At 40.7% G+C, this 24,751-nt stretch overlaps 1 protein-coding gene across 3 annotated transcripts in view; it reads right to left on the reverse strand.

Moving 5' to 3' along the window:
• LOC136878964 (serine/threonine-protein phosphatase 2B catalytic subunit 2) overlaps positions 1 to 24,751 on the reverse strand; it is a 1,209,081-nt gene that overhangs the window by 229,148 nt on the left and 955,182 nt on the right. The gene's annotated exons all lie outside the window — the stretch shown is intronic.

Consider the following 24,751-nt stretch of genomic DNA (forward strand, 5'->3'; position numbering starts at 1 on the left):
GACGATGTCTACAGTCGCCAGAAGTCGCAGAAACTGCGCAGGAGTTTGTGTTAATCGTTATACAAACAGATATTCTTGAAAGATGCGCGAATTTAATGCTTTGGAAACAAATGCTGAAACTGTGATATTTTTTTAAGTTTGCTGACAAACTTTGAATCCCATGGATTCAGTCCATCTCCAAAAAATAATCTTATCCTACCGGAAATATTTTTAATAACATTTTGAAAAGCAAGTCCTATTCAAAAGTCTAAATGGGTGCAAGTCGAATGCCATACGAACTGCTTACATGACACTCGTGATAACTACTCTAACCTAGCCTACCTGCCTGACATCCTTCTACAGCTAACCTTCACAATTCTCCTGTCAAAAGTTGAAATTAATATTTTTAAGTTCAATCTTATTATGGATAATATACCACATATATTTTAAAAAGGAAATCGCTGGTATCGTCTATTGGATTTAATAAAAACGCAACTCAAGTTACATGGGAAAGCAACGAGTGTTTATTTCGTATTTTTATTCTTCTAGGGTTGGGTCTCCTCGTACTTGTTCTATGATTGTCCACCAAGTTGCAGTCTGAGTAGTATAATTGGATGGTTCGGCGGCCACCTCCACTTCCGACTCCCAGGGGCCAGCTCCACCTCCTCCTCCCGAGGGGCCTTCCCAGGGGTCCGCTCCACCTCCTCCCGAGGGGCCTTCCCAGGGACCCGCTCCTCCTCCCGCGGGAAATTTGAATTGGTAAACAAAGCCACGTGCTTTTTCACAGCGATCATCAACAACAACGCATCGCTAACCTCACTGCTGCCATCTTAACGGGCCTAAACCTCAGTGCTGCCAACTTAACCATACTAGCGCGAGATTTGAATCGGTAAACAAATCCACATGCTTTTTTGACAGCTGTCATCCACCATCTTTAATCAACAGAGCACCGTGCTGCCCACTTTAGCTTCATATCCTTGAAATGTGGTGGCGGATAATTTGAAAAATGCTTTTTGATAGCAGCCATCTTTAATCGACAGAGCACCGTGCTGCACTCTTTAGTTGAAATGTGGTGGCGGCAAATTCCACTCGCTCTTCTTTGGAAACAAGCCCACGTGCTTTTTTAACAGCTGTCATCCGCCATCTTTAATCAACAGAGCACCGTGCTGCCCTCCTTAGCTACATACCTTTAACATGTGGTGTCGGACAATTTGAAAAGCAGCCATCTTTAATCAACAGAGCACCGTGCTGCTATCTTTATCGTAGTATTGGGCAATTTCTACGTCACAGCTGTCATCCGCCATCTTGCATCGCAAACCTTAGTGCTGCCCTCTTTAGCTACTTACCTTTGAGGCGGACTATTTGAAAAATTCTATTTGACAAGCTGTTATCCGCCATCTTGCATCGCAAACCTCAGTGCTGCACTCTTTAGCTACATACCTTTGAAATGTGGTGGCGGGCAAGTCCACGTGACAGCTGTCATCCGCCATCTTGCATCGCTAACCTTAGTGCTGCCCTCTTTACGACACTGCTGGTAATTTAAAATCCACGTGATTTTTAACAGCTGTCACCCTCCTTCTTGCATCGCAAACCTCAGTGCTGTCCTCTTTAGTTGATATGTAGTGGGGGATAATTTGAAAAATTCTATTTGATAAGACCATATTAATCAACACAGCTACCGCTATCATACATCGCTTACCTCGGTGGTGCACTCTTTAGCTACTTACCTTTGAAATGTGGTGGCGGACAATTTAAATATTCTATTTGACAGCAGCCAACTTTATTCAACAGAGTACCGTGCTGCTATCTTTACGGCTACTACATCGCTAATTAGCACTTAGAGCCTACTACACAAGATGTCCGTGGCTGTTATAGCCTCTTCCTCTGTTAAGGCATATCTTTATCGAACAATTTAAACATGCATCGGGATAGCTGGAGTAAGCACGTGCTGCAGTGATGTCATTGTGCATGTTTAGACCTGATCGTTTTCTTAAGAGTAAGTAGGTGTAAGGAATGCAATAAGTACAACATTTTGAATGCGATCAAATATTTATTTACAATGCACTACAACAGTGTTCGTTTTGCTGCTGACAAGGACAGTATGCTTCTTAACAACGTTTTTGCAGTATGCTTCTGAAATGCCTCCTGCAACATTCAAATTAAACAAAACATTTAGAAATATATTATACTAAGTATGTTACGCTTTACAGAGAAGATTATACACTTCTTACCTTGTTGTTATTCCTTTTCTGAATCATCATCATCATGAAGTACTAGAGAAAGTTCATTCATACACTGTGTACAGTGTTCAATCCTCGGATTTGGTCCATCCCAATCATCATCACCATTTTCTCCTCGATGCTTGTAATGTCGTTGACAAGTTCTGCATAAAGCTACCTCGATCGACATCTTACTGCGTAAAGGAAGGATGTCCCAAAAATTATGTACGTAAGAGGCCGCCTACGTAGATAAAAATCCTGGTGGTAAGTATTGAATAAGATGTTTTTGCATCGACGTTCTATGTTTATAGAACATCTTAATAGCCTCACTCACTCGTGTAAGATAAATACGATGTTCCGTATGAGCATGCAAACAGCAGGCACATTTACAGTTTTGTTCCATAGCGTACGATGTCGAAGCACACACTAATGTTAATGATAAAGAGCTATCCTTATTTATAGTCACGTAACAATATTCGTTAGCGGATGGTAAGTAACATCACTCATATGAATAATAAGACAATAGGCTGCTGTGTTAGCAGGAATGTTTTCAGATGTTTCAAATTTTAAACGAATATCAACTGGAGATTCTTTTATGGATTCTTCATGATAAGAGCAGTCTATAACTACAATCGGTGCTTTATTTTTAAATTCTTGAGGTGTAAATAGCGGACGATCTTCTTTCTGATAATACGATGATTGAAATTTACAAAACATGTCATAGAGCATCCAAAACTTATTTTTCTCAAAGTTAATGTCTATGTTTTCGTAGGGATACGTAATTCTGTTGAGATATAGTCTAACGTGTCGTAATTTCCAGAGATCAAACAATGAGCTATCTTTTTCGTGACTGAATTTACGATTAGTTTGAAATCCAAAAATAATATACAAGGACTTCTCAGTAAAACGCCATGTTTTAACAGCCCAGCTATGCTTGTTTGTAGGTGGTAACACAGGATATTCATGCAGTTCCCAACTTCGAAAACGTATAGGTAATGGTGTATTATTTTCTACAATCTTGAACAATCGAAGTTTTTCACGATCAGATAAGGTTACATGTGGAATCCTCCACAGTATACGATGAAGTGTAATTTTCGATTCTACTGGTGTGTCTACTGCTTTAAGAGAATTGTAATCACTTCGATCACGGATTAGAATAAGCTCTTGTTTTGCGTTGATTATTATACGTGTAAAGTCTTCTGCGAAGCCAAAAATATGTTTTAGTGATAACATACCCGTAAAAGTTCCATCCTCATTAATCATCCAGTTGTTAGTAGCTTTTGGACACCATCCTGCCATCCGCAAAAGATTACTTTCTTCATCACAGAAAGAAGGGTAGAGTTTCATTGCACTTGTAATACCAACATTCTTCGTTCGATCTATTTCAACATTATTTACTTTATATCGCGCTCCAGAAAAGAGAAAAGGTAGAGCATGGTTGTTTGGTTGTGAAGTGCTTGGTCCACTACCATCCGAATTTTCTAGTCGTCCTTCAATATAGAGGTAGATTTCGTGTGGTAAGGTGTATACATCTTGCTGATTAATAATAAAATGAATTTCGTCATTGTTATTTAATCCAAACGTAAAAGGCTGACAGGAATGAAGCTCACTTCGTACTACACCTTCACGAGTTTCTACTGTATTCGTAATGTTTAGCATTTCTTCCATTCTGTTGTAGTAGTGTATATCCTAAATCTTGGAGTATCTGCTTATGGGTATCTGTTAACTCCATGAGTCTCTGCACACATGTAGTATGTCTTCGGAATGTACACCGTGTTTTATAGATGTTTTTCGAACTGGTTTGAGATGTAGTTTGTAAGCTACGTACGCGTGCCGATCTAAATGAATAAACTGATTATGTTTATTTACAAGTCTAAGAGTAATGTTGCTAATGTGTTTTACAGACACAGGATGATCAAGTACTACTGCTGGTTTCTCACAAATAGTATATCCACGTTCCTCTGTAACAATAAAGTCGTGTAGGACGTGCGAAGGTTGTAGATTACTATTCAAGTCTGTAATAATATTACAAGTAATGTTCACATGATAATCATCGAAGAGTGTTATAGGTTGATCAGACTCGTAACGTACGTTCGGTAGGAGCTCCCTCGATGAAAATCCAAGCAATGGTCCAATCGAATCAGCTTGTGATTTGAAGTCAATCTTAAATGATGATTCAATAACAAATTTATGTGTAATGTTGCTTATAGTGATTGAGAACTTGTAATTATGATTACTAAAACTATCATTTCCAAACTGATCAATTAACGTACTTTCAATATAGTCATGAATATCGTCTACTGAATAACTACCTGAGGGTAGTGTTAGCACATACTCATCGTAACAGAACTTGTTTACACCATCACGCACATTAAAGATTTTATTGTAGCTTTCAAACGATACTAGTCCAAGACTATGCGGCTGATAGCCAAGTTCGATTGGCGGATTAAAATAGACGGTTGTTTCAGGTCCTTCTCCACGCACAGCAAACGTTCTTTCACTGTTCGTCATCACGTAGACACTAGAAATTTTTAATTCTACGTCATTACCGGTCTACTTCAAGTTTTGCTTCTATGCACACATCATATCAAAAAGAGAAGCATGAAGAAGGAGAAAAGCATGAACAAAATAAGGAAGAGAAGAAGCAGGGTGTAGATCAAGAAGAGGAAGATAAGGAAGAAGAATAACTTAATGATACATCACCATCTAAGCGTGTTGAGGTTTTAACTACAGATGTTATTGCTGAAACACCTACTACATCGCCGCAAAATCTACCATCTTTGTCTGAAGTTATGATAACACCGGAGTATCGCAATCAGTTTAGAACTTTTATTCAAGATACATATGGATCTCTCTTTGCACCTTATATAGAAAAACTTTTTACAGGACAAACTGACACTACCTACGGTATTCGTTACAAAGATGACTGTTTCTGGATAGGAAATTCAAATGTTAAGGTTAATAACAACAAACTCATTGTAAAAGGTGTTACCTATAAACCTACGAAAGGACTCTTAGAACTTCTTTTCTCACGAATACCTGACAAGGATATAATTTTACAAGATGATCTTAAAAAATATAAAGCAATACTTTTTGCTACTGACGCAACACGACGGAATTACAAGAGAACAGAATCTGTAAATGCAAATAAGAATTACAAGTATCGTGAGTTTATATCTAAGCTGTTTCTGACTGCACGTAGTCTTGATGTTATCTACAAGCCTTTGTTGCCGTATGTGGATGTAAGATACTGGAATGACCCAAACATACTCGTTGAACGATTACAACTTTTAAGAGCATTGGAAGAGGCTGGTCACACAGGTCACGAATCATAAATTCTAGAAATAGAACGAGAATTACGTTATGCCGGTATTATTTTGTAATGGCTCGTCAAGAGAAGACCTCACCTGTAAAGGTAAACATCGCACATGAGTTACATAAACCAGCACGTCGCACCTACTGTCGCAGACGCGTTATTACACGAGGAAAAGATGATCTCTAGCAAGCAGACTTTGTAGAAATGATTCCATATGCCTCTAGTAATAAGGGGTATAAGTATCTACTTACTGTTATCGATGTGTACTCGAAGTTTGCTTTTGCACAACCCGTGCGTTCTAAAACAGCAGCTCAAGTTAAAGAAGCATTTAAACATATTGTTGAAGAATCGAAACGCTGCCCAAGGCTTCTTCAAACTGATCAACGTAAAGAGTTTTACAACAAGGATTTTTCTTCTTACCTCAAGTTACTTGGCATTCAACACTACTCTATGTTCAGCAATCTCAAGGCAAGTGTTGTAGAACGCTTTAATCGTACACTCAAAACAAGGATGTTGCGAGAATTTACAGCACAAGGTTCATATCGTTGCATTGATCTGCTACCTAGGCTTTTATCTACCTACAACGATACACTTCATCACACTATCGGAACAAAGCCACGTCTTGTTACAAGGAATACACTTCGTATAGATGCTATTCATCTTGTAATTAACACAGCTGATCCACGTCGCTATCGCTTTAAAGAAGGTGATTTTGTTCGCATCAGCAAACACAAGTCTATATTTGCAAAATGATACACACCTAACTGGAGCACTGAAATTTTTGAAGTCAGACGTGTTAAGCTTACTAATCCAGTTACGTATTTACTTCGCGATCTCAGAGGACAGCCTATTTAAGGAGGATTCTACATCGAAGAACTGCAGAAAACAAAATATCCTGATCGCTATTTAGTTGAACGTGTTATTCGACGTCGTGGGAATAAACTGTATGTTAAATGGCTTGGTTTTAAAAACAGCTTTAATTCATGGATTAATAAAGAGGATGCATTTTAAATCTTATGTGTTTTTAATCCTCTACATCTCCTTTCTTCTAAGTCACTAGGACATGCTATAGGATTAAACAACACCTGTAATATGTTTTCACAATTCATATTTATTTTAGAATATATATACATTTTATCCTTTATTTCACTGTCTTTGTCACTCAGTTTTCGTTTTATTACACCAACAACGACAGGTGCTGCTATCTTCTGAGCAGCTGAAGCAGTAGGTAATAACACACACAGCATTACTTTACGAAGCAGATTTTATCAGCTACACGACATACTCTTTGCAGGCAGCATGTAACTACGTGTCAGGCGAACGTGTTCTAGAGTCGCAGGGAAGAATATCAATCACTTTATTGATGAGCTCATGCCCAACATGCTTCCTCATCTTTTTCCTAGCACGTTTCTTCACCTTTTCATTGTTTACTCTTCTTCGCAGCCATGATAAGTATTTAGAAGGCGAAGACAACTCGTTAGTTTTAAGTCCGTGATACAGTTTAATTAGTTGACATGTACGGCACTGTCTTACAGAAGGTCTTCTACGTAAACTCACGTGTTCATGATGTAAACTACACGTTTGAAGCTCTCACAAAACAAGATGTTGAGTCCACGCACGAGGCACCTTATCCCAAATCTTCTTTACAGCATTCGCAGCTACGTTAACCAAAAATGGCTTTGGTAATGCATTTAACTCTTCTTCAGTAAAAATGTTTAGTTTCTTTTTGCATGCATAAAACTTTACGATGGCCTTTTCAACTGCGTTACACTTAGTATCTGTTAGAAATGACATGATGTCTTTACAAATGTTTCTTTCACACTAAGGTTATTTCGAAACTGCAGTTTACACATCTTGTTCACTTCCCGGCATGCACTGCAACACAATCAATCAAAGAGAATGCATACAAGTTGTAAAGACTGTTTACTTGTTTCTCTACTATGCTCTTTCGGAAGAGTTTTAAATGATGGACACCCCAATTCATGCATGACGATAATTTCACACGATGATGGTAGATAATCACGCAACCATTCTTTCTTTTCACAACCCTTTATAAAAGAACAAGATCTGCTCTTGACGAATGTGCATTCATCATTAAAGGTAGAAAACTGTAAAGTATTCCTTTTTCTTCCCACTTCAAACTTAAATTGTTTTCGACCCATTGAGTCTGCTTTTTATCTTAATCTGTTTGCAAACAGTAAGAGAACGGTGGGCTAAATACTAAACTAACAAGTTTTGGTACCCACAACACACTGCAATCTAACACAGCCACCTCTTTAAACACAAATTTGTTTCCGTTTACTTTAAAGCCTTGCACATCAACTATTAATGTTTTCGTCATGTTTGCGCTCTACTCTCTATCACTGTTTCTCGAAGACTAAAGCTTTTAGTCAACGAACAGGTTTAAACATGCACACCTACAATAACGTCATCGCTGCAGCACTTGCACACGCTTGCTTTTATGATGCATACTTATTGCATTCCTGATTAAAGATGGTAGCTTATCAAATAGAATTTTTCAAATTATACGCCACTACATTTCAACTAAAGAGGACAGCACTGAGGTTTGCAATGCAAAAAGGAGGATGACAGCTGTTAAAAAATCACGTGGATTTTAAATTACCAGCAGTGTCGTAAAGAGGGCAGCACTAAGGTTAGCGATGCAAGATGGCGGATGACAGCTGTCACGTGGAATTGCCCGCCACCACATTTCAAAGGTATGTAGCTAAAGAGTGCAGCACGATGCTTTATTGATTAAAGATGGCTGCTGTCAAATAGAATTTTTCAAATTGTCACCACATTTCAACTAAAGAGTGCAGCACTGAGGTTTGCTATGCAAGAAGGCGGATAACAACTTGTCAAATAGAATTTTTCAAGTAGTCCGCCTCAAAGGTAAGTAGCTAAAGAGGGCAGCACTAAGATTTGCGATGCAAGATGGCGGATGACAGCTGTGACGTAGACATTGTCCACTACTACGATAAAGATAGCAGCACGGTGCTATGTTGATTAAAGATGGCTGCTTGTCAAATTGTCCGCCACCACATGTTAAAGGTATGTAGCTAAAGAGGACAGCACGGTGCTCTCTTGATTAAAGATGACAGCTGTTAAAAAAGCACAAGGCTTGTTTCCAAACAAGAGCGAGTGGAATTTGCCGCCACCACATTTCAACTAAAGAGTGCAGCACGGTGCTCTCTTGATTAAAGATGGCGGTGGACAGCTGTCAAAAAAGCACGTGAGTTTGTAAAGCACTTCGAATTTGCCGCCACCACATTTCAACTAAAGAGTAAAGCACGGTGCTCTCTTGATTAAAGATGGCGGATGGTAGGTGTCAAAAAAGCATGTGGCATTGTTTCCAAACAAGAGCACGTGAAATTTTTAAAATTGCCGCCACCACATTTCAACTAAAGCGTGCAGCACGGTGCTCTCTTGATTAAAGATTGCTGCTGTCACGTGGAATTGCCTGCCACCACATTTCAACGAAAGAGTGCAGCACGGTGCTCTGTCGATTAAAGGTGGCTGCTAAAGCATGTGGATTTGTTTACCGATTGAAATCTCGCGCTAGTAAGGTTAAGTTGGCAGCACTGAGGTTTAGGCCCGTTAAGATGGTTGCACTGACGTTAGCGATGCGTTGTTTTCTGTCAAAAAGCATGTGGCTGTCAAAAAAGCACGTGGCTTTGTTTACCAATTTAAATCTCGCGCTAGTTAGGTTACGTTGGCAGCACTGAGGTTTAGGCCCGTTAAGATGGCAGCAGTGAGGTTAGCGATGCGTTATTGATGATAGCTGTCAAAAAGCACGTGGCTTTGTTTACCAATTCAAATTTTCCGCGGGAGGAGGAGGTGTAGCGGGCCCCTGGGAGCCGGAGGTGGCCGGCGAACCATCGAATTATACTACTAGTCTGCCTGTCACTTCCTCGGGTGGACTGGTATACTAAATGCTGTAAAATCTGTCTTACACGGACCCTCTATTAAGAGGAAACATGCATTTCCGAAAATACCTCAGACCCTTGATTTCGGCGTAAACTGCAATGCAAATCACTCTGGATTAAGCAGACACTGTCAAACAAGGAAACTGAAGACAAAATATGCCCTTAACCGAAAAACTTCCGATCCTCCTAGTCACCTAGTGGATCGTTGAGAAATATTTGTAACCTTCCTATACACTCTAGACGGTCTGTGGTGCAAGGAAAGGTACGCACCGCATATGGCAGTCCGTATTTTGGGGATTAACTGCTGGGCATTTCCTTCGACTGACTGTACTGCCTGAATAATCTACTTCCCATACGGAACTCTATACCGTGGTTTACCATTTTCACACAAGGCTCTACATTTATAAAGGCCACGGCTGCTATCTTCCTTGCGTCGCCAAAAACCTTCAATGTGTTAGTGCGACGTTAAATCACTAGGAAAACAAAACAAAACAAAACAAAACAAAACAAAACAAAACAAAACAAAACAAAACAAAACAAAACAAAACAAAACAAAACAAAACAGGAAAACGTCTCTGAAATTCGCTAAGCAATACTAAGCCGACAGGGAATCATCCTCAAGTGCCCTTAGTATACGGCCAATCAGCAGCAATCTCCTGAGGGTTTTCGATGTATTAAATACTAGCTGATGTACCCCTGCTTCGCTACGGAATTCTACATTGTATACGGAATTCTAGTGTACACGTTGTGAGCAAGATTGTATTAAATTGCATAGCTCTTAACGTTGCCCTAGAAACGCGATGGGGAAGTCACCAAACATCTTTTCTCATATGAAGACTGAGTTAGGGAATTTTTACTGTAATGGCAGACCCGCTTGCATACCACCAGTCACAATCAGGTTGGGGAGTTTTCATTATAATGGTAGACACTCTCCATCTGCCGTTTTAAATCCTCGGAAAGACTGCCTTAGTGGTTTTCCGAACTGAAATAAACACACATTACAATGACGTCAGTAGGAATGGTGCGATTAAAAGCAATGCTTTCATATGAAATACTCGATGAAATGAGACACCACACATGTTCTCACTTTTAACGAACAGGACTACACTGCCGATCTAACAGTCCAAAGTTCCGGAGCTTGAATGACCAAGCCGCAGACAGCCGTGATTCGTGAACACGCTTCGTCTTTTTTCGGCAGGGAGAGGGTCGAATAGGGGAGACTCCCTGGGCAAAAACTATGCCCTTTTACTAATCTGTTTGCTAGGAGTACCCGGTAAGTCGGAAAATATCAATTCACTACACTGACGGCGGAAAAATCTATCTGACTTGGATGCAAATTTTTCCTCCAACCCAGAGAAGAACAGAGAGAACTGATAATTTGGAATAAAATGAATGTAGAATTTAATAAAAGTGAAGAGCAAGAAACTTTTCTTAAGAAACGGCTCTTTTTAGGGTTGGATTTTGAGTTATTTAGTGAGTTGTGGTGCTATAATTTGGAATAGGCCTAAATTGTTATTCTAGACCAGGCCATACTACTACCACTACTACTACTACTACTACTTAGTCAGCCTCTGCCTTAAATATGCACACTACTCATTCAAAACAGCGCATCAGAGTAGTAATCGAATAACTGGAATACTATGAAGAACCAGTGTGTTACGTACCAGCTGTATCAGAAAATGTATGAACCAGAGGAGTAGCATGCTAAAGAAGAAAGTTTTCTAACTCCCCGGCTATTTCCCGCAGGCGCCTTCCCCTAAACTACAATTTCATCCAGGGTGAATAAAATTGTATATAGCTTAGACAGTAGTTTCTTATTCCCTGACTCTATATACCAATTTTCATTAAATTCTGTTAACCCATTTTTTCATGGCTCGGCGTCGATATGGACTTAGCAACAAAAATACAAATTGAATGGATGAAAACCATAACGGTATAAGTAGCATTTTGGTCATTCAGAGAAAAAGGCATTTAAACATCTTAACACTCATATGAAGCATGCTTTTTGTAGTTATACCAGCCATCACTGGAGCGCAGAATATTACCACTATCACTTGCATCTCTTTGCTGGTGAAAGGATACATTCTCCCGGAGTTACATCCTACACTTATTTTTTTAAATGTCACTTGTACCGGTATGGTTTTCGTCCATTCAATTCATGAATATCTGTTATCATAGCCGGTACGGTAAAAAGGTATAAGACATAAACGGTCGGAAATTTAATTATATATTACTTTGGTTATGTAGTATTTATCGATACGACCACTAATAATATAAATTTATGAGAAGTAAATTTTAGGCCTTCCCCTAAACTACCATTTCATTCAGCATGAATAAAATGATTTGTAGCCTAGTTTATAGCAACTTATTCCCAGACTTTGTATACCAATTTTTATTAAGATAGGACCACTAATAACATAAATATTTGAAAAATTAAATTTTAAGCCTTCCCCTAAACTACCATTTCTATCAGCGTGAATAAAATTATTTATGGCTTAGATTGTAGCGACTTGTTCCTCGACTTTTCATACCGGTTTTCATTAAATTCTCTGCAGCCATTTTCTAGTGATGCGTGTACATACATACATACAGACAGAAATTACGGAAAAGTAAAAAGTGCATTTCCTTGTAATTGTGGGCATGACCGATGCAGAAATACCATTCTTTTCAAATTCTGAGCAATGTACAGACAAAACTCTTATTTTTATATAGATTGAACTGTGATGAGACGAAGCCGAACAGTAATGGTTCATGCGAGACAACTCGAAGTAAATGACGCCATACAAACATTTTCTCGGCTTACGCTGCCCGAATCCTTACAAATATCCACAAAATATACCTATTCATAATGTCACTTTGCTATTCATAAATCGCCTAATTCAGCATACAACTTTCCAATGTGTCAGTTACGCAAACACACTATTCTGCCGTCAACGAGAGAACCGAATCCGATGTAAACACAGAACCTCTTGTAACCATTCGCGGTCTCCACGTTAATAGGTAAATGACCGGGTTACTTCCAAGCACATGGCGAGAGCCACGTGTGGTTGTCTAGGAACTGTCATTACCTCGTCTGATTGCCGCGATTACATCAGACCTGCCGAATGCCACTGATGTGTCAACATGTAGATGAAATGCCATGATAATATGGATTACGAAGCAAATTATATTCACAGTCTGCGAGGAATAAACAACAAGGAAATAACACATCGCCCCCGGATATTTACCATCTAGAAACTAAATAAATTCCGACGGTTGATGTATTTGAAGTTACCCCCAAAACGGAACTACCTAATAAAACATTCATAGCAGCATATACATGGAAAAATTCACATATTTTATATTTCAATAAAATTAAACTATAGAATGGAAAAAACAATTATTAAGAACATTGAAAAAGTACTTTACCTAATTAGAATACGATAAAGGACGAACTTAAAAAAAATACAATCGGCTTGTCGCACCGACACAGATAGGTCTTATGGCGACGATGAGATAGGAAAGGGCTAGGAGTGGGAAGGAAGCAACTGTGGTCTTAATTAAGGTACAGCTCAGCATCTTCAGGACAGTCGACAGTGGGTTTCGAACCCACAATCTCCCGAATACAAGGTCACAGCTGCACGCCTCTAATCGCACGGCCAACAACTTGCTCCGTAGGACGAACTCCTTTCAAGTCAGATTCTCTCTCTCTCTCTTTCCTATTTCCCACTGCTGCTCGAATCATTCGGATTAATGACAAGACGGTCACAGTCATATCGCACAGAACGTCCAATTTCCAGAATCTCCGTTCTTCCGCCACCACGTGATGAATAATGGTACGCGACATTTTAGCCTTATTAAAACCCAGATAACACTGAATTATTTTTTTGTTGGAATGAGGAATATTTGCATGAATATCTATCGTTGAGGTTTAAATAAAGCAAACTAAATTTTTTATCGAAATTCCTTGCTTAGTATTCCGGAAATTGAGCGTCCTTCGAGAAGGACATCAGGGATACACTCTATTCAAGCATCCTTCCAGAAGGACGTCAGGGAAATTCACTATCTACCATCTCATTAACTACTTTTGAAATCAATGTAAGCCAATTCCAGAACGTCAATTTATTTCTTAATCATATAATTAATTTCTCTTCACAGATCAGATTTCTAGCATTATGCATTTGTGTGTAATGGTACAAAGCGTGAAATATGCAAAGCAGAGTTTCATTTCATACGGATTGTAGTACACTTCTTTCAGCAATGTTTCAATGAAGCTGCATTTTTTCCTTTCCTTTTTTGTTTTGTCTTCGTTAATGTGAGCATTAATTGAAAGATCTGTCACATAATGCTCCACTCCATCAAAATGTGCATATACATTGCATTTCAGATGGCCTCCCTTTGGTAGAAATCACTGTTTTATTAGATGCCAAAAGAGATGTGGTTACATAAAATAAAGAAATAAATGAACTGGATTAAAGCCACTATATATATATTTATTAATAATAAAGCCAAGCTTTCAGCCAAATTGCATCGGCCTTCATCAGGGCATGTGAAGTTTTGCCTCCGACAGTGAGCAAAGAATTATCTGAAGGAACATGGAAGTCATGCCCGTACTATCCACGGCCTACCCCCACAAACTGGACTCAAGGATCGTGGCGCTGAGCGGTGGTGGTTGGGAGGGAAGTTACTGATGCACCGCCCTCTGTCGACAGTTTGAGTGCGTCCCGCTGTGTCATGGTGGTGTTATGCATGTATTTCTGCAGTACAGGTCTCCATGTATTTGATAACTTGAAGCCGTCTTCCCTGTTGATGTTATTTGGGCGAGCTCTATCTCTATGGCTTCCCTCACAAGACAAGCATAGAAGTTTTTTACAGGCGCGATGATCTTCGCCTGGTCAAAGAGGATTTCATGGTCTGTAGTGTAGAAATGTTCTGCTATGGCAGACTGGCTTATAGCGTTCTCCGTGGAGGATGAAAGAGCGACATTCTTTACCGATCTGATGTGCTCTTTCACCCTGGTGCTAACAAGCCTTTTTGTCATGCCAACATATGAACAACCACAACCACATGGAATTTTATAAACGCCCGGCGTTTCAAGACGTGGCTTCTCTTTGACTGGTCGAAACAGGGATTTGAGCTTCCGGTCTGCGGTGAAAACTGGAATTATATTGTACTTCTTAAGAATGCGCCCTATTCTGTCAGTTATACCTGCTACGTAAGGAAGGAATACTTTTTTTCTTTTTGCTGTAGTCCTGGTTGGTGCTATTCAAGTTAGGCTCCTTGATCTTCACCGGTCGTGTTATGTCTCCAGATGTATAGCCGTTTTTCTTCAGTTCTCTCATTGCACTCGAACGGTTATCATCGTCTGCAACATTATTCACCCTAGTATATAACGTACGAAGGCGAGCTGTTTTTTGGGAGGGGTGGTGATGTGAAGACTTATGAAGGTATCTTTCAGAATGTGTAGGTTTCTTGTACATTCCATGGCCTTGTGTACCATCGTTCTTCTTGTATACTAACACATCAAGAAAAGGTAATTTACCTTCATTTTCTACTTCCATTGTGAACTTGATCTTACTGTTAATGGAATTTAGGTGCTCTAAAAATTCATTTAAAGTTTCCCTTCCATGTGGCCAGACCGAAAATGTGTCATCCACGTAACGATAGAAGCACTTAGGTTTCAATGGCGCTGTTGTTAATGCAGTCGACTCAAAGTGTTCCATAAAAATATTAGCAGCCACTGGTGACAAAGGTGAACCCATTGCTGCTCCTTCTGTCTGTTCGTAATAATCCCATTTGTAGTAGAAGTAAGTGGATCTTAAACAAACTGCTGCCAGATTGGTTAAGTCTTCAGATAGGTATTCTCCGATGTAAGCAAGTGTTTCTTCTACACGTATATTAGTGAAAAGTGACGTAACATCAAAACTTACCAGGATGTCACCTTCGTCCACCCGTAGTTCACGTAACTTCTGCAAGAAATATTTCGAATCTTTAATCTGATGTTCTGTCTTCCCCGTTTCTGGCTGTAGCAATGATGAAATATAGCGGGCTAACTCATGGGTCGCAGAACCAATGGCACTCACGATTGGTCTTAGTGGCACGCCATCCTTGTGTACTTTTGGGAGGCCATAAATGACTGGAGGTACCGGGTGTGAATTTATTAAGGACTTCCGCAAGTGTTCTGGAAGTGTTGAGCTCTTCACTAGTCGAGTGACTTGTGTTACGAGCTCCCGATCTCAACATTTTTCTTACCTTAAGCATACTTCTCCGCTCCGTTCTGCTACACATTATACTGCTCTGCCTGCTTGCTAGTCTGCCTCACTACTGCTTGCGCTGTCGCTTCTCCCCACGCCACCACCTGACGTCACCTGTCTCCAGCATTTTCTAGACTTGCCTTCCCTGGCGTATATACTCGCCGCTTTCCTTCGACCAGCGATCAGGTGTGCTTCGTGTTTTGTAATAGGCAATGGGAGCTCCTGCATTCCGCACGGCTGGACCGTGTGCTGTTAACCTTCTTCTTCTTCCTCTTCAGACCGGGTGAGCAGACTAGTATTTTACATTATGTTTTCAATACTTGCTTTTCCCTTGCCTTGAGAGGCTTTACTACTATTTGATTCTGAACTCTAGTACCTTCAGGACTCAACGTCAAAATACAATTATGGTGCACAAATTTTCGTTCTGAGACTTCTTCTCCGAGTGTGTAAGAAGGGAGTGATGGACTGCCAACCTTATCAGTGACTTTGAACTTTGCGTGTGGTGTAATCAACGTTATTATTTACAACTGGGACTATGCAGCCTGATCTCTACTTAAATTTTCATCCTCCTTGTTTCGCTTCCTAACATTTTTTTTTCTTTCTCGTGTTTTCCGTTGTCCTTTCCCCCTTCCTTTTTTTCTGCCTTTTATGAAGATTTTAATAACTAATCACTGTGAAATTGTGGTCTGCGAATCGAATAGTGTATTTTCTTTGGTCTTTGAAATGTTCTGTCATCTTTCTTATTTGAAACAAGTCTGGTTGACCTTGGGGGATTAGACATTGTTTTCACTTGCACTTATATTAATTTCCGGAATGTTCCATTCTACTTCTGAAAGAATGAGTATGCCTTTTCAAGGTTTTGGTACTTTAGTGTGAATGACTCCAATTTATGTAAAAACCTGTCCAAATCTAGTCCTTGGAACTTATTTCAGTGTAAGCCAAAGATATCTATTTTTACTCGTTGTTGTATAATGCTTCTTGTTTCCATTCAGTTGTTACAATATATCTGTTATTGAAACCTGTTATTTTGGGAGTTCTCATTTTTTCATTCCCTCTCATTATACTATGTGTACCTACTACGGAAATCCTCTGGGAAAATAGGGCCCAAATATTATTTGTACGCTGTTCAGTTGAGGTCTTGCTATCTTACCTTTACTGCTCATGATGGTTCGGTCTCGATAATTCGACGCCACAAATATCTTATACCACGCTTCCCTGCGCTCTGCTTGTTGTGTAGCACTATTTACACGCTTTAGTGTATGTCATCCTTTCCCTTTTTTCGTAGGAATAGCTATTTGTTTTCGACTTAATAAACACAAGGATCGCCACACTTGTGTATTAATTTTCTTAGTGGGATTCCTAACTTTCTTACACGTTTCTTCTTCCAGTAGGTTGTTCATTTTTGTTTCGTAATCAGTTGTATTCATGATGACTGAAACATTACCTTTGTCAGCTGGAATTACAATTATACTCTTGTCTTTACGAAACACATTAGCTTCTTTAAGTTCACCTTTGGTCAGGTTTTGACGTGGTGGCTTCGCTTTTCTAAGCACGTAAGATACATCTTGACGAATTTCTTCCGCCTTATTTAACCCCACTGTCGGCAGCCCTGACGATGGTTTTCCGTGGTTTCTCATTTTCACACCGGGCAAATGCGGGGCTGTACCTTAATTAAGGCCACGGTCACTTCCTTCCTATTCCTATACCTTTCGTGTCCCATCGTCGCCATAAGACCTATCTGTGTCGGAGCGACGTAAAGCAACTTGCAAAAAAAGTATTTAAATCTAAAACCCAAATTATCATGTTTTCCACCATCTCTCCTATAGAGTTGCCAAGCATTTTGTTTTGCTAAATCTATCATGTGTGCTGACACCTTGTTTTATAGATAAGCAGAAAATAGGCGTATGTACTCAGACTGAGGTTCAGATACATTTTCCATTAATGAGGGAAACACGTGAAATGCTAAACGATGCCTCTGATCTTAACTATGAACCTGGAATGTTGTCAAGTGACATCATCTGTGACATCTCCAACATTATTATGTCAAGTAATTCATTCTCTTCACACAAACCAAACCAAACCCCAAGGCACAACAGCCTAGAAGGACCATGGCCTCCAAGTAATTGCTGCTCAGCCCGAAGGCCTGCAGATTACGAGGTGCCATGTGGTCGGTACGACGAATCCTCTCAGCCGTTAGTCTTGGCTTTCTAGACCGGGGCCGCTATCTCACCGTCAGATCGCTCCTCGACTGAAATCGCGTAGGCTGAGTGAACCTCAACCCAGCCCTCAGATCCAAGTAAAAATCCCTGACTTGGCTGGGAATCGAACCCGGCGATTCTGAGTAAGAGGCAGGGATGCTATTCCTACACAGCGAGGCCAGCTCATTCTCTTCGATAATCCCTAATAGGGTACGTTTATGCTGCAGCTTCGCTGCTGGCACATGGATGCTCGCCCTAGCATCTCGTTGCTGACAATAGAGAGGCTGCCATGGAGCTTTTACCCTGCAGCAGCCCCGCGCGCACGTTGCTGACAGCTCTCAGCTGTAGTTGAAAATTCAAAACAGAGGAACTGATAGTTAAGGCGGTTTGTATTTTGCATAATTTGATTATAGATATAGAGGGGATGAACACTTAGACTGCGAAGACGTACTTCCAAGAGCTAACCCGTCGAGGACCGAGGAGAAACAACACAGCTCCAAAAGTGGCTTTCACGACCGCAGATCTTACAATCACAGGAATAGAACCAGCTTTTGGGTGGTTAGGCCGTGTGCATTTTGCAGAGTTTCGCCCAGACGTGCCACTGCTAAGCAGAGTCCTGGAGGGGCGTGCCAATCCAGCTGATGAGCCCAAATGGCACGTCTGGGCGAAACTCTGCAAAATGCACACGGCCTAACCACCCAAAAGCTGGTTCTATTCCTGTGATTGTAAAACACAGCTCCAGCTGAAGCTTTTGAAGTGCGGAATAAATTCAGAGATTTTTTTAACGAGTGAGTCGCAGTTCTGTTGGCGAGTGTATCCTACAATAATTTGGTGAAGTGATGTGAAATAAAAAGCGTAAAGTGCTTCGCCTGGATTTTTCAGTGCATTTCGACTGCGGGAGTTGAATGAAGAATGAAGCTACAAATACTTCATTTCGTAATTTAATAGTGTAGGTACTTCTGAATAATGTAAAACAACGGGTTATGGAGTATCTCATTTTGACTTTAGTTAGGTCTCCTAAACAAAATGTGTTTACAGTTTGAAAAAATAACTGTCGAACATTCCATGAAGAACGAGGTACTTCATATATATCACCTGCTTGTAATGATAGAGGTCCCCTAAATGGCAAGAATAAAAGAACAAAGTTGACGTAATCGCTCCTCATTCCTTGCCACGTCATTCCATAGTTTGATGATGATGATTGTTGTTTAAAGTGGCTAACATCTAGGTCATCGGCCTCTGATGGTACGAGATGAGACGAAATGAATTAAAAGTTATAATTAATCCCTTGACTAGGATTAGAAAAATTATAATGAGGAAAATTATGATGAATTTAAAATAAGTAATGGATCTCATTCGCAATGCCTTATTTTCCTCTAACATTAAAAACAGTAAAACGTAATAAAATTGAATAAGACACTGACACAGAAGTAAAATAATATATATTTTTTGCTAGGGGCTTTACGTCGCACCGACACAGACAGGTCTTATGGCGACGATGGGACAGGAAAGGCCTAGGAGTTGGAAGGAAGCGGCCGTGGCCTTAATTAAGGTACAGCCCCAGCATTTTCCTGGTGTGAAAATGGGAAACCACGGAAAACCATCTTCAGGGCCGCCGACAGTGGGGTTCGTACCCACGGTCTCCAGGGTGCAAGCTCACAGCTGCACGCCCCTAATCGCACGGCCAACTCGCTCGGTAGAGTAAAACAGTAGTTAACAATAAAACAATTAAAACAAAAATAGAAACTTCACTTTTAAGCATGATAAAACAAGCCAGTCTCCCTCGTGAAACGTAGAAAAAGGTCTACTGGCCGCTCGTCATCTCGTCACTCCTTTTGTCCCATTCGAACCTCTTATGATGATCCGCATGCCGCTGGTTCCAAATCGCATTGCGTTCGAGGACAGGTTCAGATAGCAAGTGATCACTGAACGTGTGTGTGGAGTGCGAAGAGAGGAAGAGTGGGAGAGCGGGTGACCTTGAAATAACCAATCACAGTCCAAATTATAGGATAGCCGGCGATGTGCCAGGCTCGAAAATCAAACGTGTTTGAGACCTTCTCTATTAACCTTGTTTGAGACCACGGATGTGGCGAGGATAGCAGCCAGCAGCGCAGCTATTAGCCGGGCTCCAGGGTAAAAGCACCGATTGAGATCCATTGGTTTATTTCATCATCGCCTAACATCGAGCAGCGAGACTTGGCGATGTGCCAGCAACCAGGCTGCAGCATAAACGCGCCCTTAATAGTTCATTCAGAGTAAGGGCTTTCATGAAACCAAAGGAACTGTATGTCCCTAACATCCTTCAGAAAGGATGCCCAACCTTAGGCCATGATAACATACGCGAATACAGATGAAGCCCACTAAAAAATCATCTTGTACTTAAAGTAACATCTCTAGCATAGTATCAAACTACGTTTAGAATGATCTGTAAATATCTATGTAAATAATAGTCAACCTTCTACGATGAGATCAGTTCTTCCATTGCAAAAACACTGCTTCAATGTAAACGTTATTTCACTTCAGGAAGACACTGCTTTGTAATGTAGCTGACTGACAACTGAAGAGAGGTTACCAATCATTCTGCAAATAAAGTAATCCATACCTCAAACTTATTGTCTTCACCGCTAGGTGGTGATGAAATCATACTACCCATTCATCCTTCTGGAAGGGTGTAAGGATTATCTGGGTTAATGTCCTGACGTCTATGAGTTTTATTACTGCGCGCAACATATCCGTTTACCAGGCTCCACGCTAGAGCAAGGCGGGTGAAGCTTCCGTTGAGCCTTCGCGAACGGACGATGTCAGAGGTTCGAGATACAACATGGAAGGTCAAGCATCAGGGCATACGTCCCCAGCATTCTTCATTTTAAATTGCTTGTTTGTATTAATGGCAATGAATGCAAATCAATTCTTGCATATTTTTCTGACTTAAAATATTTGACCGGGCGAGTTGGTCGTGCGGTTAGGGGCGCGCAGCTGTGAGCTTGTATATGGGAGATAGTGGGTTTGAACCCCACTGCCGGCAGCCCTGAAGATGGTTTTCCGTGGTTTCCCATTTTCACACCAAGCAAATACTGGGGCTGTACCTTAGTGAAGGCCACATCCACTTCTTTCGCATTCCTAGGTCTTTCCTATCCCATCGTCGCCGCAAGACCTGTGTTGGTGCGACGTAAAGCAAATAGCAGATATACAGTATATATTTGAGAAATTATATTTTGGACATTTTGCATGTAGGATCGCATTACGCTACGGCTGGTTTATGAACTACAATACCTTGATGTCTCCGCGGAGGCGTTCTGCTGTAACATCAACCAATAAACATTAACATGAGCACGTGCTCTTTTTTACAGAAGGACTGTTTTTCTAGATGACAGCAATATACATCATACTGCTTAGAGCGGAGGTAACGACAAGACTCAAGCATTCAGTGTTACTTCGACTTGCAAGTCACTTGCCTATTTATATAGTACGAGTATGCATGCAGTGTATTCATTTGTCGGTCTTACAGCCAGCAAGAACAGTTATGAAGCGCGAGCAGGTACAGTAGACTGTGTTGGCACGGTCACGTGCCAAATGCGACCCGGCCATTATCGTGCCAATAGCGACCGAGCGGATAAGCATCGTGCCGCATGCGACCCATCAATCACTTACAATTGATCTGCATTAAGGGCTGTCACCAAGTGGCAGATTGCTTATAAGTAGCTAACTTGGTCTTTTCTAAAAGTCTGACACCGTTGTTAGCAGGTACGAATGCCAATGGTCGAAAGAAAAATAAAACAATGTTGCTGGATTTACGTCCCAGTAACTACTTTTATGGTTTAAGGAGACGCCGAGGTGCCGGAATTTAGCCCCGCAGGACTTATTTTATGTGCCAGTAAATCCACCGACACAAAGTTGACGTATTTGAGCACGTTCAAATACCACCGGACTGAGCCAGGATCGAACCTGCCAAGTTGGAGTCGGAAGACCAGCATCTCAACCGTCTGAGCCGTTTAGCTTGGATGAAAAAAAAAATCACCATCAGAATGTTGGCCGGCAGGGTAGGAAAGTTGGTAGTAGACAGTTTCTAATCACTAGATTGCATGCCAGAAGCCGGGATTCAAATCCAAACCTTTTCGCAGTGTTCAAATGGAGTGAGGGGATATGATGCTGTTGATGGTGATTCGGCCATCGGATGGAGACGTAAAGCATTGAGCAGACCCCTAGGTATTATTCGAGAGGAGTAGGCTACTTGCCGAAACCGGGTTTCATCTCTCCCTACTTCATTATCATAATCCCACATCCAGACGCGCAGACCGCCCAAGGGAGTCAGGTAGAAAGACCTGCACCAGACAAGCCGAACACGTCCTCGGACACTCCTGGTATTAATAGGACACGATAAATAAGTAGGCCTAAGTCGTAAATAATTTCAGAGAATTAGGATCTTTTTTATTGCTATTGGCATTACGTTACACCGACACAGACAGGTCTTAAGGCGACGATGGGATAGGAAAGGGCTAGGAATGGGAAGGAAGCGGCCCTGGTCTTAACTAAAGTGCCTGGTGTGAAAATGAGAAACAACGGAAAACCATTTTCAGGGTTGCAGACAGTGGGACTCGAACCCACTATCTCTCGGATGCAAGCTCACGGCCGCGCGCCTCTAACCGCATGGCCAACTCGCCCGGCGGGAAAAGACGTAAACGCATCACCATGTTTCGTGTTGTAAGACGAGTTTCCCCCAGAAGTGTTATGTAAAGCAGGGGCAGTAGCTGCTTATAGGACTTATTCAAATGGCATTGCACTTCGTTTAGCTTACCTTATCTTGGGTGATGACACAACTTATCAAATGACAATTTGCTTGTCAAAGCCGGTCGCCAGTGGCACGGGTCGCACGCGGCACGGTCGCATCTGGCACGCCACCGTTGGCACATCATCTACTGCAGCGCTGTTTGAAATGGGCTGAGGTAAAGAGTCTGGCCCGAAATGAAAGAAACTTAGCACTTAAAAGATTCTCTTAAAAAAATAAAAAGCACAGATAGTGAATAAAAGCCATGCAACGGTGCAATATGTGGCAAATAAATTCAATTATCACTGGTCTGTGAGAAATATGCCATGAAAGCCCAAACAAACACGGATGTGTGCTCAGGAAGAACGTTTCATTCCAACCCTCAATTTAGTGCTCCAAAACTGCGGTCAAAATTGGAAATTACTATGGGTAAGGTGTACCGAGACGGTTCGTCGGCTACTAGACAGACATGACTACAAATTACAATAGGAGAGTGAGGAAGAGGCCGTATGTTAGTAAGAAGAACCGTGCTGCAAGATAGCTTTTCGCAAACGAACATTTAGACAAGGGCCAGGAATTTTTGAACAGTATTAACTAGTCTGATGAAAGCTTAATACGGACAATGATGTGACCAACACACATCCCACTGTAAAGCATGAAGGTGGGGCAATTATTCTTTGGGGGTGTAGGCGCAATGTCAGCAAGAGAGGTTGGTAATATCCAGTTCATTGACGGTATAATGGACAAGGTAGTGCATAATTACATACTTAGGGAAAATGTTGGTAAAGTGCGGAGAAGTTGGGGGTGATACCTATCTTCGTGTTCCACCAAGACAACAACCCCGACCATACAGCTGCTCTGAATAAGGAATGATTAAATCGAAACGTTAAAAGACAACAATTTGAAAGCCCCCCGCCCCCTAAACAACTTATGAGCGTATTGGAAATCTAGGTCTACAGACGAAATGTGTCATCTAAAGATAAGTTGAAAAGACTGAAGAACGGTTCAATATCAGCCCAGAGAAGTGGGACAGGCTTGTAAGGTCCATGCAGCGAAGGTGTCAAGAAGTCACTAAAGCCAAAAGGTTATTCTATGAAGTGTTAGAAGTACTCTTGTTTTCATCCAATTGTTTTATTGAACTGCATGAATAACAAAGTGACTAGAAAAAGTAAAACTTCTGTTATATGTTTGTAAGTTACATAAAGCAATGTATGTGGAATACTTTTGTTTTAGCAACCATATTGTGGGGGATGAAAAGGAAGAAATATTGTAATTACCATCAGAATAAGATATGTTAATAATCGCTTCGTTGCTATGTACAAAACAAAATATAACAATTGCCATGTTGACAATCTGAATGCTTTAATGAGTAATGAATGATAAATTATCGATATTGGCACTGTCCTGCCATCTTACAATTATGAATCACTAACACAAATAATAAATTTCTTTTGATTAGCAAAACAGCTGTATTTTGGTTTTTAAATCGCACTGCATGAATAAGGCGACGACGTACTGTAGGCGACACTTCTAGAACATGAAAACTACATAAATGCCCAAAGCGATCACATTCCTATCTTTAAAAGTTCGCCAACAGTAACGCTTTCTATGTTTAACAGTAGAAACCCTGCGCTAGGTAGAGGGACAGCATTCCTGAGGATCGGCCTAACGATTACTGAACCGTTAAAGATATACTCAAATTGTCTAAAACTTACGTAGTGGAAACATTTCCACAAAAAAGTCCGTGAGACTGCGCATGTACCTTCAAAAAGGTAACCCACATTAACAGTTTTTAGATTACAATTAGTACCAAACTATTACAAATATATAATGTGTAGACAGTCAAACATTATTAAAGTTCATTTCACTATAACAGCTAAAACTAGAACACCTTTGCGTTCAACTTAAGACAGTTTTACGAAACTCAAAGGATATAATCACTTGAATTCCCAAAAGGTAGCTGATGCGGGGAGAGAGAGAGAGAGAGAGAGAGAGAGAGAGAGAGAGAGAGAGAGAGAGAGAGAGAGAGAGAGAGAGAGAGAGAGAGAGAGTGTCTGGGGTAAAAAAAAAAGAAGATTAGTCCTAGTAAATAATGTATTATTATGTGCGCTAAAT

Source organism: Anabrus simplex, chromosome 8, assembly GCF_040414725.1.
Source record: "Anabrus simplex isolate iqAnaSimp1 chromosome 8, ASM4041472v1, whole genome shotgun sequence".
In the NCBI taxonomy this organism is placed as follows: domain Eukaryota; kingdom Metazoa; phylum Arthropoda; class Insecta; order Orthoptera; family Tettigoniidae; genus Anabrus; species Anabrus simplex.